The sequence below is a fragment of the Pongo abelii genome, chromosome 4 (assembly GCF_028885655.2).
Source record: "Pongo abelii isolate AG06213 chromosome 4, NHGRI_mPonAbe1-v2.0_pri, whole genome shotgun sequence".
Lineage (NCBI taxonomy): Eukaryota > Metazoa > Chordata > Mammalia > Primates > Hominidae > Pongo > Pongo abelii.
In genome coordinates, this window is record NC_071989.2 from 20,103,753 (window position 1) to 20,123,995 (window position 20,243).

General features: G+C 37.6%; 1 protein-coding gene across 2 annotated transcripts in view; it reads right to left on the reverse strand.

The window, feature by feature from the left end:
* Positions 1-20,243, reverse strand: part of CDH18 (cadherin 18) — a 366,676-nt gene that overhangs the window by 277,088 nt on the left and 69,345 nt on the right. The gene's annotated exons all lie outside the window — the stretch shown is intronic.

The window sequence follows — 20,243 nt, forward strand, 5'->3', positions numbered from 1 at the left end:
GCCTGTAATCCCAGCACTTTGGGAGGCCTAGGTAGGCAGATCACAAGGTCAGGAGATCGAAACCATCCTGGCTAACCCGGTGAAACTCCGTCTCTACTAAAAAAATACAAAAAAAAAAATTAGCCGGGCGTGGGGGCGGGTGCCTGTAGTCCAAGCTATCAGGGAGGCTGAGGCAGGAAAATGGCGTGAACGCAGGAGGCGGAGCTTGCAGTGAGCAGAGATCGCGACACTGCAATCCAGCCTGGGAGACAGAGCGAGACTCCATCTCCATCTCAAAAAAAAAAAAAAAAAAGAGTACTTTTTTAGAGATAGAGTATTTTTTTAGTTAGGGATTATAAAACTTTAACTCAAAATTTAAATAGTAGTAATATATTTAGTTGATAAATAGGCTCTCATTTTAATTACTGAAATACAGTAACAAATCTACACTTACTAAAATTAAAATTATCAAATATTATTTGAATAGATATTAGAAAAGTAACAATAAATTAGAGAAGAGGTCTTCAATAAGAAAAATACCTAAAATATTGAGATAATACACCTTGTTGTCATTTAAACTGCATATAGTTTTTGTTAAAGATTCTGCTGTAACACCAAAATGCACTTAAATAGTTCCAAGAGTGCCAGTGCTATGTTTCTAGCTAGAAATAACAGCAGTATTTTCTCAGTTCACAAATATATTTTTAAGGATTGTTTCTCCCAAGAGGTCTGAACAGTTATCCTTTATATTAAACCTTTTTGGGCACATAACCTCAATGACTTACCTTTTTCTCATTTCTGACACGTAGAAACATTGAAAAAACAGAACCTTGTTCACACAGCATTTCAGTTTTCTTGCCATAGTAACATGAACATTTTCGAGGTTTTAAAGTCTCTGAACTCTCAGAAGACATTTGGAAAAGACAAAATACAGAAAAAGACAATGCAATATGAGAAAAAGACTTTTTCTGGGAAAATTATGGCAACTGAAACGTAAATGATAGTATGGGAATAATTTCACTTCTTTCTTGAAAACATGTAAAAAATTACCAGGACAAAATTTTGACAGGAATCACAGAGTAAGATTCAACAGATGAAACCATTTAAAAATGCTTATTTAGCTCTTTTGTAAAAATGAGCAAAAATACACAGCTTTCAAAGATTCACACTTCATTAGTAAATTGGATACTAAAAGAAGAATGCAGAATGAATTGGGTGATACAATTGTATGCTTGTATGAAAATGTGTTTATTTATTTATGTCTCTTAGCATATCATTTTAGTATCTAGAAGAAAAGATTCATCTTTCATGAAGCAGACACCTGCAAAGTATCAATAGAGCAACCTATTTCATATTCTCTAACTTCACATCAATCCATGACCAAAACGTAGCAAAGTAAATCAACAAATTCATTTACCAAATGTTTCTAAAACCTTTTCTAGAATACTTGTCATTAAACTAACAAAAGGTGAGATAGTTTGGTAATTAGTATGTTGTTATATGTAAATTATAAATCTATATATTGTACTTATAACTATATAAAACATTCTTGCAGAATGTCTTATGTCTTTTAACAATTTCTAAAAGTTTAACAATGATGAAAATTGGCATTCATCTTCAGGATATGTATATGTGTGTATATATATATACATGAAAAACATATGTTTAGTGAAATTAATTTGATATCATTTAGTTTTTTTATTACTAACAAAATGTAGCAATATAAAATTATACTAAGTGTACAGTTAGGTTCGTATTACAGACACTTAACTATATTTAAAGAAGAATAGGCTTAGGTATATAAGAGAAATAGTAAAGTTCTTAACCTATAGCGTCTATTAAATATATATATACTATATACTCTATATAGATTCTAGTAATTCAGATATAAAAATAAAAATTTCAGTAATTTTAGGGCTATCAATTTTAAGACTTGAATCTGACTCTACATGTATAACATTATTATAATTCATATACACTTTTTATAATTAATAGTTTTTATAATACCTAATAAACAGCATAAATGCTTCTGAAGATATGACTAATTTGAACCTAGAATGTAATAAGATTAGTGAATTATAATTCAGTAATATTTATATTTTTGGATAACCTTACACCAAATATTATGAAACTTACACAAAAATATCATGAAAATGTATTTAGATTACATTGCTTTCTAAGAATATTTAGCATGAGTTTTTAAATAATGTAGATGATCATTTTCTTAATGAAATTTTAGTTTCTTGGCCAGCTTGGTTAAATCTTGAAATAATCAGATTCGCATGTAACACTAATGGGAAACCATTGTAGTAGTTATTTAGTAGATTGACTAATAGTTTATATGATTATGATGATAACCACTGTGAGATAGCAAAGTGGTTTACTCTCAAGATTCCCTCTCCTCCACCACATCTGTTCTCAAATCTCAGTTCTATTTGCAATATACACTTTGCAACAGGAATGGAGCCTGAGAGAAACCTTGAGTATTTTGTCTTGAATTTTTTAATAAAAGGGTTTGAAGACTCTAGAGAAGTATTTGATTAATTTTTGTAAGCCAAAAATGATGAATGAATGAAATAGGTGAAGAATAAGGGTAGTTGCAGACACAGAAAACTTGAGAAATGGAGAAAAAGCTCTTGAATAGAGATAATCAGGAATATTATGATGGTAGAAATATGTCATCTGTGAGTGGGGTCACCAATGAGGCATCAAATGAAGGAGATTGGAAAAGAGTATGGAAATTAGAAATACTCCATATATAGACATGGTAGTGACTCAGTAACCAGTTAAATGTAGGTTACAAGCTTAGCTAGCCACTATACTACTTAAGAGAGATGCCATGATTTTTTTTTTACAGTGAAATAAGTAAAAATATTTGGAAGATAAATTCGATTTTGGTCATATACAGTGGAGGCCCCCCCCCCTTTTTTTTTTATCAGTTTAGTAATACCAAGGGCATTGTAGCAGGGTCTGAATGTAACACCTTATATATACTTTTAGAGCCATGGGATTTTGCAAAGTAGGCTGTATTTTCATGCTGAAAGACAGACATTATATTGTCCTAAAGCAAGAAGAGATAGTCTTTGGGTATCTCATCACATAACAAAGTAGGCTAAATTAACTGCTCTTTAGAGAACAGCAAAGGAATGAGGGGTGAAAAAAATAAAAAGAAAATTCAATCACCCTAGTGAAGCAAAATGCTAGTAATCTCTAGCATTACTTTAATCAATTGTCACTTTCTTAGCATTAAGTAGTAACCTATGGCACTTAGAAAGCCAATGTGACTCATATGAGTTCACTCTAGAAAACTATTTATTCACCCTGGACTACATTAGGATCAGGACCTGAAAATTTATAGCTTTCACTCTAATGCAAAGTTCCTCAATAAAATAATATTCTATTCCTTGGGGGAAGAATAACTTTAAAAGGTTAAGAAGATGGTGGCGGAGCCATTCATTTACAAAGTTGAGTTTAATTATGTTAAAAAGATAGGTCATTGACTTAAAACTGTAATATTTTGGGATACATAATTTATACACTTGTTTATAAGTAGAAAACATATTTATAATATTTCAGTGAAAGCCAAAAATAAAGGCAGAAATATAGTAATTCCACTATGATTGATCATTATCTCCAAAACTTGCATAAAAATATGTGACACAATGTGAAAGAAGTGTGAAAACATAGGGAATACACGTCCCTGAGAAGTATTATGTATCCTTCATTCCAGAATGTATTATATTCTTAAAGTATAGGCAAATGAAACAAAAATCAATTGAACTCTTGAAAAGTAACTGATGTGAAATAAAACACATTAAGCAGTAACAGTCTCTTGCTAACTGATAATATATTAGTCTCTGTGAAAAAGGGACATGTATTAACCATAATTTTTAATTACACACCAATAAATGTGTAAGAAGTTATGTTAAACAGTTAAATAAAGTTTTATTTTTAAAAATTTAATCTATCAAGGTGGATGGGAGTCAGGACTGGATTGCAGCTATAACTCAGACGGACAGAGCAGGATGTGGAGGCTCACATTGTTAATTTTGCCCCAGAACGACCGCAGGACTATCAGGAATTTTGAGAGTACTCGCAGACCCTCTGAAGGAAGCAGATTGCTCCTGCAGGGCCCCCAAGATGCCCCAAATACTCTAAGTGGCCAGGCTGTGAAACAGGGAAAGGGAGATCCGTTGCCCTTGAATACACACCCCCACTGGGGACACTGAAGGTCTAGTTTATGGGAGAATATTCTGATCTTACCTGGAGCTGTGTGAATGTAGGAAGCCAAGCAAAATACAGGGGTAGAGGAAGCAGTGTACATTCCTGCTTGGACTCAGGGGAGGATGCAAATCCTGCATGTAGACTCCACAGACAGTGGAAGCTCTAAAGCCCTACTTTCTTTTGCAACTGGGAAGCGGGTTAGCCGGCGGTAAGTTCTCAGCCCTGCTTGCCCATTGCCTGGAAACAGACTCGGTGCTATGATGGCACCATGGGAGGAGTAAGACCAGCCCTTTGGATTGTGTGGGAGCTGGAAGAAGCCTGTGACTCCTGGCTCTCCCCCACTTCCTTGAAAACCTGCACAACTCAGCAGAGGCAGCCATTATCTTCCCAGGTACATAACTCCATTGACCTGGAAATCTTGCCCTCATCCCCCACAGCAGTGGCAGCAAGACCCGCCCAAGCAAAGTCTGAGTTCAGACACGCCTAGCCCTGCCCCCACCCAATGGTACTTCCCTACCCATCCTGGTAACTGAAGACAAAGGGCATATACTTTTGGGAGTTCTAGGGCCCCACCCGCCATGGGTTCTTCTCCATACTAACACAGCTGATCTTCTCTGGAAAGCACCACCTCCTGGCAGGAGGCCAACAAGCACACAAAAAAGAGCATTAAACCACCAAAGTTAAGAACACTCACAGGGTCCATTTCACCTCCCTGCCACCTCCACCAGAACAGGTGCTGGTATTCATGGCTGAGAGACCCACAGACAGTTCACATCACAGGACTCTGTGTGGACAACACCCAGTATTAGCCCAGAGCCTGGTAGACTTTTTGGGTGGCTAGACCCAGAAGAGAGGCAACAATCACTACACCTTGGCTCTCAGGAAGCCACATCCATAGGAAAAGGGGGAGGACACTATGTGAAGGAAACACCCCATGGGAAAAAAGAATCTAATCACAGCTTTCAGCCCTAGACCTTCCCTCTGACATAACCTACCCAAATGAGAAGGAACCAGAAAACCAACTCTGGTAATATGACAAAACAGGGCTCTTTAACACCCCCAAAAATCCTACTAGCTCACCAGCAATGGATGCGAACCAAGAAGAAATCCCCGATTTGCCTGAAAAGGAATTCAGGAGGTTAGTTATTAATCTAATCAGGGAGGCCCCAAATAAAGGTAAGCCCAATGCAAGGAAATAAATAATAATAAAAAAAGATACAAGAAGTGAAAGGAGAAATAGTCAATGAAATAGATAGCAGAAACAAAAACAATAAAAACTTCAGGAAACATTGGGCACAGATAGAAATGCAAAATTCTCTGGAAAGCCTTAGCAATAAAGTTCAACAAGTAGAAGAAAGAAATTCAGACAAGTTCTTCAAATTAACCCAATCCAACAAAGACAGAAAAAAGAATAAGAAAATATGAACAAAGCCTCAGAGTAGTCTGGGATTATGTTAAATGACCAAACCTAAGAATAAACAGTGTTCTTCAGGAAGAAGAGAAATCTAAAAGCTTGGAAAACATATTTGGGGAAAAAAATTGAGGAAATATTCCCTGGCCTTGCTAGAGACCTAGACACATTGTTATGTGTTATGCCAATGCATAGGTCATCTAAAGTTAAGACAAAGGAAAGAATCTTAAGAGCTGTGAGACAAAAGCACCAGGTATCCTACAAAGGAAAACCTATCAGATTAACAGCAGATTTCTCAGCAGAAACCATACAAGCTAGAAGGAATTGGGGCCGTATCTTCAGCTTCCTCAAACAAAACAATTATTAGCCAAGAATTTTGTATCCAGTGAAACTAAGCATCATATATGAAGGAAAGATACAGTTTTTTTCAGAAAAACAAATGCTGAGAGAATTTGTCACTACCAAGCCACCACTACAAGAACTGCTAAAAGGAGCTCTAAATCTTGAAACAAATCCTTGAAACGCATCAAAACAGAACCTTTTTAAAGCATAAATCTCACAGGACCTATAAAACAAAATACAATTTAAAAACAAAAAACAAAACAAACAAAAAACCCCCAAAAAACCAAGATACACAGGCAACATTATGAATGGAATGGTACCTCACATCTCAACATTAACATTGAATGTAAATTGCCTAAATGCTCCACTTAAAAGATACAGAACTGCAGAATGGATAAGAATTCACCAAACAAGTATCTGCTGCCTTCAAGAGACTCACCTAACACATAAAGACTCACATAAACTTTAAGTAAAGGGGTGAAAAAAAGACATTTCATGCAAATGGACACCAAAAGGAAGCAGGAGTAGCTATTCTTATATCAGAAAAAGACAAACTTTAAAACAACAGCTGTTAAAAAAGGCAAAGAGGGACATTATATAATGGTAAAAGGCCTTGTCCAACAGGAAAATATCACAAAGTTAAACATATATGTACCTAATACTGGAGCTCCCAAATTTATGAAACAATTACTACTAGATCGAAGAAATGAGACAGACAATAACACAAGAATAGTGGGGGATTTCAATACCCCACTGACAGCACTAGACAGGTCATCAAGACAGAAAGTCAACAAGGAAACTGGATTTAAACTATACCTTGGAACAAATGGACTTCACAGATAAACACAGAACATTCTATCCAACAGCTGCAATATACACATTCTATTCAATCGCACATGGAACTTTTTCCAAGATAGACCATATGATAGACCACAAAATGAGCCTCAATAAATTTAAGAAAATTGAAATTATATCAAGCACTCTCTCAGACCACAGTGGAATAAAATGGAAATCAACTTCAAAAGGAACCTTTGAATGCATGCAAATACATGGAAATTAAATATCCTGCTCCTGAATGAGCCCTGGGTCAAAAACAAAAGGATGGAAATTGAAAAATTCTTCAAACTGAACAATGATAATGACACAGACTATCAAAACCTCTGGGATACAGCAAAGGTGGTGCTAAGAGGAAATTTCATAGCCCTAAATGGCTACATAAAAAAGACTGAAAGAGCACAAACTGACAATCTAAGGTCACGCCTTAAGGAACTAGAGGAACAAGAACAAACCAAACCCAAACCCAGCAGAAGAAAGGAAATAACCAAGATCATAGCAGAACTAAATCAAATAAAAACAAACAAAAAAATACAAACAAAAAAATACAAAAAAATGAAATAAAAAGCTGTTTCTTTGAATAAATAAATAAAATTGATAGTCCATTAGCAAGATTAACCAAGAAGAGAGAAAATCCAAATAACCTCGGTAAGAAATGAAATGGGAGCTATTACAACTGACACCACAGCAACAAAAAAGCTCATTCAAGGCTATTGTGTTAGTCAGTGTTCTCTAGAGGGACAGAACTAACAGGGTATATATATATATAAAATATAGGATATATATATATATAGATAAAATATATATATAATATAGGATGTATACATAAAATATATATATAATATAGGATATATATAATCTCCTATATAAATATAAAGGGGAGTTTATTAAGTATTAACTCACATGATCACAACATCACACAATAAGCTGTCTGCAAGCTGAGGAGCAAGGAGAGCCAGTCCAAGTCCCAAAACTGAAGAACTTGGAGTCCGATGTTTGAGAGCAGGAAGCATCCAGCACGGGAGAAAGACGTCGACTGGGAGACTAGACCAGTTTCCCCTTTTTACGTTTTTCTACCTGCTTTATATTTGCTGGCAGCTAATTAGACGGTGTCCACCAGATTAAGGGTGGATCTGCCTTCCCCAGCCCACTGATTCAAATGTTAATCTCTTTTGGCAACATCTTCAAAGACACATCCAGGATCAATACTTTGTATCCTTCAATCCAATCAAGTTGACACTCAGTATTACCCATCACAAGTACATCCTTTGTCAAGTTAAACCCATACACATCTCCTGAGATCATGCATAATCTTCAAATGAAGACAATAATAAGGTCATAATTACACCTAACATAATATAACTGTCCTCCGTACAACCGGAAACACACCAACCCCCAACCCAAACACTGGCACATAAAGTTAACAATACTTAAGTGCTGATATGAAGTCAATAAATCTTATGTCATATGATAAAGGAAATAAAATAAAGATATTTTCTTCATACAAGTGTATACATGTACAAATATTTTTAGCAAAAGAAGGAGGAAATACTCATGACAATTACAGTCCCCATTGCTGCAGAAGGTCATGTGGTCATAGCTGGTATTGACGACTACTTTCTTCTACTACCTATTCTGTATTTCTTTGCCTTCAGCAAGCACCTCAGCAGGTCGTGATATTTTCCTGGTGGAGTGACCCAAACCTTCACTCCTGAGGGGTCTGGACCATTTGTAGTCCTGCCTGGATTGGGCTATTGTAGTTTCCATTAACCTTAATCACAGGGAATGATAATACTAAGAGACACCCAAATGGATCTCCTGTATTCCATGCATACTGTTCTTTACCTCTGTTGTGAAGTAGTGGACTGATTTCATCTTGATTAGTCTGGGTCAATCACCCCAGCCAACACTGTAACTCCCTCCTTAGCTTGTTGGCTTAAAGGTAGGAGAAGCCCAAAGTGGCAGTCTTAACTTCTAGTTCAATGGAATTGTTGCTATGTCTCCTGGTGGCAATGTTCCTCCCTCTGGAACTAAGGCCTCTAGGCCAGCAGAATGTAATATCACCGTAACAGGAAGCAAATATTTTGCTAGTGGATCACTAGGGGTGATGGTGTGTGGTGCCACTTCCACTTCTATTCCTTGATTCCTGGATCCATGAATCTTTGCTATGGGAGAAACACTACAATATAGTGGATGCTGATTCAGAGCATACCCAGCCTTCTGGATACCTTTGCCTCAGCCCTGCAAAGTATTGTCACCTAGTTGGTGTTGTAATTGTGACTTCAAAAGGCCATTCCACCATTCTATCAATCCAGCTATTTCAGGATGATGGGAAACATGGTAAGACCAGTTAATTCCATGAGGATAAGCCCACTGCCACACTCTTTTGTTGTAAAGTGAGTGCCTTAGTTAGAGGCAATGCTGTGTGGAATACCATGATAGTGGATAAGGCATTCCATGAGTCCATGGATGGTAGTCTTGGCAAAAGCATTGCATGCACGATAGGCAAACCCATATGCAGAGTAAGTGTCTATTCCAGTGAAGACCAACCTCTGCCCTTTCCATGATGGAGGAGGTTCAATATAATCAAGCTGTCATCAGGTAGCTGGCTGATCTCCCCGAGCAATGGTGCCATATTGAGGGCTCAGTGTTGGTCTCTGCTGCTGGCAAATTGGGCACTAAGCAGTGGCTGTAGCCAGGTCAGCCTTGTTGAGTGGACATCCATGTTGCTGAGCCTGTGGGTAACCTCCATCCCTGCCAACATGACCACTTTGTTCATGGGCCCATTGGGCTATGTCAGGGGTGGCTGGGGAAAGAGGCTGAGTGGCATCCACAGATCAGGTCATCCTATCCACTTGATTATTAAAATCCTCCTCTACTGAGGTCACCTATTGGTGAGCACTCTCATGGAATACAAATGTCTTCAGTTTTTGACCACTCAGAGAGGTCCACCCACGTACCTCTTCCCCATATTTCTTTGTCATCAATTTTCCGATCATGCTTCTTCCAAGTCCCTGGCCATCCAGACAAACCATAGGCTACAGCCCAGGAATCAGTAGATAATCACACATCTGGCCATTACTCCTTACATGCAAAGTGCACAACCATGTGCACTGTTTGAAGTTCTGCCCAGTGGGAAGATTTCCCTTCACCGTTGTCCTTCAGGGATGTCCTTAAAAGGGGCTGTAGTGCTGCAGCTGTCCACTTTCGGGTAGTGCCTGAATATCATGCAGAACCATCTGTGAACCAAGCTCAAGTTCTCTCTTCCTCTGTCAACTGATCATAGGGAACCTCCCATGAGGCCTTCAGTGCAGACTGGGGAAGAGAAGGCAGGGTGGCAGGAGTGGAGACCATTGGCATTTAAGCCACTTTCTCATGTAACTTACTTGTGCCTTCAGGACCTGCTCGAGCTTGATCATATATATAACCACTTCTATTTGATGATAGAATGCTGCTGTGTATGACCCACTTTATGGCTAGATGGGTCAGAAAGCACCCAGTTCATGATAGGCAGTTCAGGTCGCATGGTGACTTGATGACATATAGTCAAATGTTCAGTTTCCACCAAAGCCCAGTAACAGGCCAAGAGCTTTCTCTCAAAAGCAGAGTAATTATATGCAGAAGATGGCAGGGGGTTGATCCAAAATCATAGAGGCCTGCACTGTGATTCACCTATGGTGGCCTGCCAAAAGCTCCAAACAATATCCCTGTCTGGCACTGACACCTCAAGCACCATTGGTTCTACTGGGTCATATGGCTTAAGTGGCAGAGCAGCTTGCACAGAAGCCTGGATCTGTTGCAGAGCCTTCTCCTGTTCTGGATCCCACTCATAATTGGCAGCCTTTCGAGTCACCCAATAAATGGGCCAGAGTAACATGTCCAAATGAGGAATGTGTTGCCTCCAAAACCCAAATAGGCTCACTAGGCATTGTGCTTCTTTCTTGGTTGTAGGAGGTGCCAAATGCAGCAACTTATCCTTCACCTTAGAAGGAATATCTTGACAAGCTCCACACCACTGGACCCCTAGAAATTTTACTGAAGTAGAAGGTCCTTGAATTGTAGTTGGATTTATTTCCCATCCTCTGGCACGCAAATGTCTCACCAATAAGTCCACTGTGTTTGCTACTTCTTGCTCACTGGATCCAATCAGCATAATGCCACCAATGTAATGGACCAGTGTGATATCTCGCAGAAGTGAAAAGCAATCAAAGTCTCTCTGAATAAGATTATGACACAAAATCAGACAGTTGAAATACCCCTGAGGTAGGACAGTAAAGGTATATTGCTGGCCTTGCCAGCTAAAGGCAAATTGTTTCTGGTGGGCCTTATGGACAGGAATGGAGGAAAAGGCATTTGCCAAGTCAATGGATGCATACCAGGTACCAGGAGATGTGTTAATTTGCTCAAGAAATGAAACCACATCTGGTACAGCAGCTGCAATTGGAGTCACCACTTGGTTAAGCTTATGATAATCCACTCTCATTCTCCAAGATCCACCTGTTTTCTGCACAGGCCAAATGGAAGAGTTGAATGGGGATGTGGTGGGAATCACCACCCTTGCATCTTTCAACTCCTTGATGGTGGCACTAATCTCTGCAGTCCCTCCAGGGATGCAATATTGTTTTTGATTTACTATTTTTCTAGGTAGAGGCAGCTCTAAAGGCTTCCGTTTGGCCTTTCCCACCATAATAGCCCTCACCCTACCAGTCAAGGAGCCAATGTGGGGGTTCTGCCAGCTGCTAAGTATGTCTATGCCAATTATGCATTCTGGCACTGGGGAAATTACCACAGGCTGAGTCCAGGGACCCACTGGACCCACTGTGAGTTAGATCTGCGCTAAAACTCCATTAATTACCTGACTTCCATATTCCCCTACTTTTCAAGTGTAGTGCATGTCCTCATGGGTCATACTCTCAACCTCACCCTCTATCGGCCTGTGGGGACTTTAGTCTAGTTATAGGTTTAGAAGCAAACAGAGATGTTGCGGGTGGCTTCTGAGGATGATCAACATTATCTTGCCTGGCAACTGCCTCAGGGGAGGCCATTACTGTTGCCTCAGGCAGCACAGAGTTTATCTTCTCAGCCAAAGGCAGAAAGGCTGACAGCAGCATGGGTTGGGGAGTGGATGTTGCCACTACTGGGGGTGGGGAAGCTCTTGATTCTGGCCAAAAAACGTTCATCAGAGTTTACAAAATCAGCATCCCCAGGTTTATTGGGGTCCTCCCACATGTCCCCATTCCGAGTTTCAGGGTCCCCTTCTTTTCCAGTCAATGCCCTCACTTTAACAGTAGATACCTGGCGAGGTCGTGCATGCATCTTTCATTGCAGGTCAGCCACTCACATGATAAGAGCTTATGTCTGTTTTTCCACAATTTCAGCTGTTTCTTTACAGGAGAAAAGAATCTCACTCAGGGCAATCTTAGCAAATTTGAGGCTCAGTATCTGTTTCTGAAGCCAGGAGATAGAATCCCTCAGTTCATAGTTTTCTTTCATCGCTTTGTGCACTGAACTTAGGAGCAACCGACCAGCTTCATTATGTTCCTTGGATCTCCACATATAGTCAAAGGTATTACGTATAGAGTCACTAAACTTCTTGCCTCTTACGAGCGGTAAATCAGGCATGTCAAATGCATTTATTTTACATAACTCTCTAAACAGTTTCTGTAAAGGACTATCAGTGTTCTCCATACTATTAGAAGTAGAGTCGTTAGCATTTTGGGGTCTAGTCTTATGAGGCATCTAACTGCAGACATCCAAAAACCACTGCTCAATGAAATAAAAGACGACACAAACAAATGGAAGAACATTCCATGCTCATGGATAGGAAGAATCAATATCGTGAAAATGGCCATACTGCCCAAGGTAATTTATAAATTCAATGTCATCCCCATCAAGCTACCAATGACTTTCTTCACAGAATTGGAAAAAACCACTCTAAAGTTCATATGGAACCAAAAAAGAGCTCATATTGCCAAGACAATCCTAAGCAAATAGAACAAAGTTGGAGGCATCACACTACCTGACTTCAAACTATACTACAAGGCTACAGTAACCAAAATAGCATGGTACTGGTACCAAAACAGAGATATAGACCAATGGAACAGAACAGAGGCCTCAGAAATAATACCACACATCTACAACCATCTGATCTTTGACAAACCTGACAAAAACAAGAAATGGGGAAAGGATTCTCTGTTTAATAACTGGTGCTGGGAAAACTGGCTAGTCATATGTAGAAAGCTGAAACTGGATCCCTTCCTTATACAAAAATTAATTCAAGATGGATTAAAGACTTACATGTTAGACCTAAAACCATAACCCTAGAAGAAAACCTAGGCAATACCATTCAGGACATAGGCATGGGCAAGGACTTCATGACTAAAACACCAAAAGCAATGTCAACAAAAGCCAAAATAAACAAATGGGATATAATTAAACTAAAGAGCTTCTGCACAGCAAAAGAAACTACCATCAGAGTGAACAGGCAACCTACAGAATGGGAGAACATTTTTGCAATCTACCCATCTGACAAAGGGCTAATATCCAGAATCTACAAAGAACTTAAACAAATTTACAAGAAAAAAATCAACCCCATCAAAAAGTGGGCAAAGGATATGAACAGACACTTTTCAAGAGAACACATTTATGCAGCCAACAGACACATGAAAAAATGCTCATCATCACTGGTCATCAAAGAAATGCAAATCAAAACCACAATGAGATACCATCTCACACCAGTTAGAATGGCGATCATTAAAAAGTCAAGAAACAACAGGTGCTGGAGAGGATGTGGAGAAATAGGAATGCTTTTACACTGTTGGTGGGAGTGTAAACTAGTTCAACCACTGTGGAAGACAGTGTGGTAATTCCTCAAGGATCTAGAACTAGAAATACCATTTGACCCAGCCATCCCTTTACTGGGTATATACGCAAAGGATTATAAATCATTCTTCTATAAAGACACATGCACACATATGTTTATTGCAGCACTATTCACAAGAGCAAAGACTTGGAACCAACCCAAATGTCCATCAATGATAGACTGGATTAAGAAAATGTGGCACATATACACCATGGAATACTATGCAGCCATAAAAAATGATGAGTTCATGTCCTTTGTAGCGACATGAATGAAGCTGGAAACCATCATTCTGAGCAAACTATCACAAGAACAAAAAACCAAACACCGCATGTTCTCATTCATAGGTGAGAATTGAACAATGAGAACACTTGGACACAGGGCAGGGAACATCACACAGTGGGGCCTGTCATGGGGTGGGGGAATGGGGGAGGGATAGCATTAAGAGAAATACCTAATGTAGATGACAAGTTAATGGGTGCAGCACACCAACACGGCACGTGTATACATATGTGACAAACCTGCACATTGTGCACATGTACCCTAGAACTTAATGTATAATAAGAAATGAGATAATTCTACAGCAGTAAATAGAAGATTGTTGATGGGAGCGTGGACCAGGGTGTTATTCGTGAAAGGAATAAGAAATTATCCAATCAGAAATATATTTTGAAAGTTGCACAAACAAAGGCTTCTCAAAGAGTAGATATGAGGTATAAGACAAACAAGAAGTCAAGCACAAATGTTTGGTGTTTGGCCATAGTTACTGCATAATTGAAGTTGCAATCAACCAAAATGTGGAAGAATCCAGGTACAGAAAGTTTGAAAGTCATCAAGAACTCAATCTGAGGCATGCTAAATGTGATATTTTTTCTTGAAGGTCTCAGCAGATATATAGAGAAGTCGTTTGTACATGCAGCCTGAAGTTCACAAGAGAAGTTTTATTGGCCTTATGAACTTAGAGAACATCGACACAAAGATGACATTTAGAGCAATGAAACTGGATGAACTGAACACTAAAATAAGAACAGGTGAGAAGAATTTAGTTTAAAAGCCTGTAATCATCAAAGTTAAAAAGCCATGGAGACCACAAAAATATTGAGAAAGTGCAACCAGGAAATAGAAAACAAAAGCATATTAGTGTCCTGGAATGAAGTAAAAATATAGCACATGAGGCTAGGCCCAGTGGCTCACACCTGTAATCCCAACACTTTGGGAGGCCGAGGCGGATGGATCACCTGAGGTCAAGAGTTTGAGACCAGCCTGACCAACATGATGAAACCTCGTCTCTACTAAAAATACAAAAAAAAAAAAAAATTAGCTAGGTATGGTGACAGATGCCTGTAATCCCAGCTACTTGGGAGGCTGAGACAGGAGAAATCGCTTGAACCCAGGAGGTGGAGGTTGCAGTGAGCCAAGATCGTGCCACTGCACTCTGCACTCCAGTGTGGTCGACAGAGCGAGACTCTGTCTCAAAAAAAATAAAAAATTAAAAAAAATGCAGCACATATATGCAAGGAGAGTTATATAGGAATAATCATTGTTGATTATTTGAGAGAAAAAAAAGAATGTAAAGATCTGGCTGGAGGGTAAATACTTAAGGAAATATGAATGATTATTAAAATAATAGTATAAATGTGTTAGCTCTGAAGAACTACCCGTAATTTGTTGGTAATTGACAAAATCACATTGTGTCAAAATATGATATAATGAACAACATAAGGTTGTATTTTGCTAAAAATTATAAATAATAAAAACTCCACATATGCAGTATTCATATTTATTAATATACACACATATGAAGTTAGGGAAGAATATAACGAAGGCATGAGTCACTTGAGGAAAGGTAGAGAAGGAAACTATGCTGCAATGACTTAGTTCCTTTTATGCATCTTTCATAGTTTTAATTGATTAAGTAGGATTCTATTTCTTCATATATATATACACACACATATACATATATGTATATATCTTTATAACTATATGTGTGTGTATATATATATATATATAGTTATTATCTTTTAAAAGGTTATGGGTTTTATTTGAGCCAGTTATGTGAAAAAGTCAGAATGTTTTACCACTCTTTTTCAGTATATTAAGAGTCAACAGAAAAATAAGGTAAAATCTCATTTCCATGCAATCTCGAAGCTTTGCTTGATTCTCATTCTGCATTGCATAAGAATTTGACTTTCCTTGTGGTCATTCTGGCTAAATTCTGTCCTTAATTTGGCTATACTTACCAGGCCATTTCATCAAGTTTTCTAGGTATTTCCAGTTAATATTTTCTCAAATGACTACATGGCTTACAGAAGTCTTTCTTAAAATTTTTTTTGGATTTGTATCCCTGACCATCTCTCATGTCTCCCACCTAAGCCCTGTCATTTCTATACCTTTATTCAGCCATCGTTCTGGCCTGTATCAATGTGTTCTCATGTGTATTCTCAGCTAAAATCCAATTCAATATAACTGAATGGAAGAAAGAATTAATTGCATCCCCACTGTGTATCAAGCGATGTGCTAAGGTGAATCAAACAGGGGCCATTGTCCTCAAGAAGTTTTTTAGCTCAGTGAGCAAGAAAGGGTGAGATCCACAGAATAGTTGATATTCCAATAAAGGCATTAAGGGAAACTCACTTTCTCTTGAGGGAAAATTTTCCCAGAAAAAAAGACAATCTCAATCTACAGTTCTGTTTCTCTTTGTTTGTTTGTTTGTTTTTTTTTACAATATAAAAAAGCTAAAAGTTATTCAAAAATTATTTGTTTGGGGATTTCCCATCACATTTTTTCTCTTAATTATCCACCTTGTGAATTAAACCATATTATTTGACAGAAACTGATCTAATGTCACCAAACATCTTCTGGTTATTGAATAACATAATTTTATAAAGAGGGAGAAATTTAAAACCACGATGAAGCTAATTCAATACACAAAAAAAACAAAATGCAAAACTCTGACCTATTGAGTCCTCACACTGGGAATTCAGGGAATGGGGAGAAGCTGTGGGTTGAGGCAAACTAAGGAAGACAGTTAAGAGTGTCTTTTTAAAGTTTTCCTGTGCTAGAGAATGCGGTTACTCAACCCAGGGTTGAGCCCGTATAACTCTCCACATTGAAATAAAAATCCTGCAAAGTCTGCTGCTGTGCACAAATTATTTTCACAGTTAAGTTCATTAAAAATGGAAATTTTATTCAGAAATTTTTTGTTTGTTTGTTTGTTTGTTTTGGGTTTTTTGTTTGTTTGTTTGTTTTTGAGACAGAGTCTCACTCTGCCACCCAGGCTGGAGTGCAATGGCGTGAACTTGGCTCACTGCAACCTCGGCCTCCCAGGTACAAGCAATTCTCCTGCCTCAGCCTCCCGAGTAGCTGGGATTACAGGCGCCCACCACCACACCCAGCTATTTTTGTATATTTAGAAGAGACAGGGTTTCACCATGTTGGTCAGGCTGGTCTCAAACTCCTGACCTCAGGTGATCTGTCTGCCTCGGTCTCCCAAAGTGCTAGGATCACAGGCGTCAGCCATCGTGCCCGGCCCAGAACTTTTTCAATCATAAAGTCCAAAGTATTCATTTATGAGTCTGAACTCATTCTGCGTCTTCTCTTGTATCAGAGTAAGAAGCTGACGCTTTCTTACTCTTCTTTCAGTAACCCAAGATTGAAATTTTACGGTTAATATCGATTTTTCTTTCATCATTTCTTCTCACTATAAGCTTTCCAAGTTTTTGTGATTCTTTCTTCTTAGAAGTCTCCTAAATCCACCCCTTCTCTCCATCACAGTTACCACTGGGTTCATTCATACATCATGCTTTCTTACTTAGATTGTCGTGGTTATCCTGCAAGTGGTCTCACTACCTCTGTTCCTGTTCATCTCTCCATCCAGTCCATTCACACTGCTTGTCAATGTGTTATTTCTGAAATTTCAGTTTGATCCTTCTCTGCATAAAATACTTGAGAGCTTCCCCACAGTCTCAGAAGGAATACATCTTGATTTGATGCCTCTCTAGGTTTCTTACTGAATCATTTGGCTCTTCATTCACTCTAAATTTCAGCAAACTAAACTGTATAAGCTGGCTTAAAAGTGCCAACCCATCCACATCTAATCCCCTTCAAACTAGATATTTTCTATTTATCTGCTCAGAGTTTAGTGGTTTTCCATCCTCTGTGAAGTTGCTTCTGAACTTCTCATCGTAATAAGCTGCCACTCCATTCTGATGCCAAAGAATGCCTTGTCATTCAATGCTTCCATATTATACTATCTTTTCTGTTAAAGGTTTCATCTTTCTACCTTTACTCTCATTGAGGGGAGGAGCCAAATTTCATTCATTTTCATAACTCCAGTAACCATGCACATCTGATTTTTAATAAATATTATTAAAAAATAAAATATAATTGAAATTTTTATTATTAATTTCAATAAGGCATATCAAATAAGCAAACAAAAATTTAAAAATCACAAAAATGTGTAAAAATATTAAAATAATGCCAGGAGAAAATGTGGCTCAGTGGAATTCTAAAGTGGTCAGTCAAGAGATCAATATAAGAAATGTGTTTTTTTGTAAATCTCAATTTGAACAGACAACCTACTATTAAAAGCAAAAATAATAACATTATAAGCTGGGTTTTATAAGGTCACAAATAATAGGTATGGCAAAAGTAGAAAAAAATGGAAGGGATAGGTAATTGTTATTATATTGTCATAAAAGCAGAGTATTTGTGAATAAGGAGGCTTGAAGGGTAAAGTAAAAATTGTAGAAAATGCCATGAAGGAAATAAGCAAAGGAAATAGCCTAGCAAATATAAAGTATCAGATGAGAAGTGGTACAATATTTACTCCAAATATACTTCAATATATTATTTTATTAATGGATATTAGTAGCATTTGAATAAACGCTAAAATTAATAAAGTGATGCATAACTGAGAAAGTCATAGAGAAATTAAAACAGAATAATGAAAGTATTTGAATAAACCAAGATAAAGCAGAAAGAAACATTAGAAAACAAAAACAGAGGGGACACAACTGAAATAAAAACAATATTGTAGACATCTACCAAGCCTTATAAATCATCATATTATATATAATTGTATGGAGACTTCAGTAGAAATGGTGGAAAAATAACCTCCAAATTATTTCTTCCATTAAAGCAATGAAAATACTGCCAAAAATTGTAATAAGTAACTTTTTCCAAACTTGGGAAATTGACCAAAATCTTGCAGCATTCCAGGGATGTATAGAAGAAAAATGTATATGAGAAAGAAATGTATATAAGAAAGAAAAATGTCTGAATCTTCATATCTTCAACAATGAGCTTTGAGGTATGTTAATTTGCTCTATTCTCATCCCTCCACCTCCACTGCAGCCTTGAAAACCAAGATCCCCAAATCAAGGTCAAAATCAGCAGCCTGGTAGCCACTGGAGGGAACAGAATTGAACTGAAGTTCCTTCAAGCTACATGCCCCTAAAATTCTAATTATGTGAATTCTGTGATGGTCCCTTGGAAGACCCCACTCTCACATTTGTTATTTGATCTGACTCAGAATTTACCTAATGCAAATAGCTTTTACCAAAGAGGTTTTTCAAAAACAATCAGAGGAAATTCTTGAATAGCAAAGCTACCTGAAATGGTGAATAACAAAACAAACAATAGAATAACTAAAAAGCTTAAAAGGAAAAGCTAGGGAATTAGAGGTTTATAAGGAACTTTCAAAAGCTCTGACATGTTTCAGAAAATCTAGAAGTCACAGGCATTTGTAGATTTTGCAAATATCTGGAGAATTAATTAAAGTTTAGAAAGATATACAAAGAACATAGATCTAACTTCTAGTTAAACTTGGGGTCTTTGCAAGCAGAAATGTATGGCAAAGGTGGAGTTCTAAACTTTCCAGCTGAGTGTTGAAGTATACCTCAACATATACAACACTGCCCCACAGTAAATATTAGTATATATATATTGGTTCCAGATATTTAAAACTCTCTTTCAAATCATTAACTCACTGATAATTAAGGCAAGCTGAGACTTCCACAAGCAAACACAACCAGAAATAAACATTTTACAAAACTATTGCAGAAAACTCATTAAACAAACAACAACAATAACAACAAATGGCAGCAACAACAAACACCATAGACAGGGGAGAACCTGATTTCCAGATTTGCCACATTACAATATTTATAACAGAAGTATAAAGACAATATCTCAGGAAATAGAGAAAATCAAAAATGAAATAAACATTATAAGACACAATTAACATATCTGAAAAAGTATAATAATGGAAATTGAAAACTTACTAGAAGGGCACAACAACAGATTTAAAAGAAGGCAGAAGAAAGAAACAGCAACATTGACAAGAGGTCAATTGAGATTATTCAGTCTAATAAACAGAAAGGAAAAAGAATGACAAAAAACTAAACAGCATATAAGACACCACCAAGCCTAAAAACATATGGATAAACAGCAAACATTTTGCTGTTTTTGAAAAGGAATAGCTGTATTCATTTTTCTGTGCTTGTCCTAGCATTGCATTTTGTATTGTGGGGGGCAAATAACATTTCTTTGTCGCTTCACAGAACTACAGATGAAGAGAAACTATATACAAGT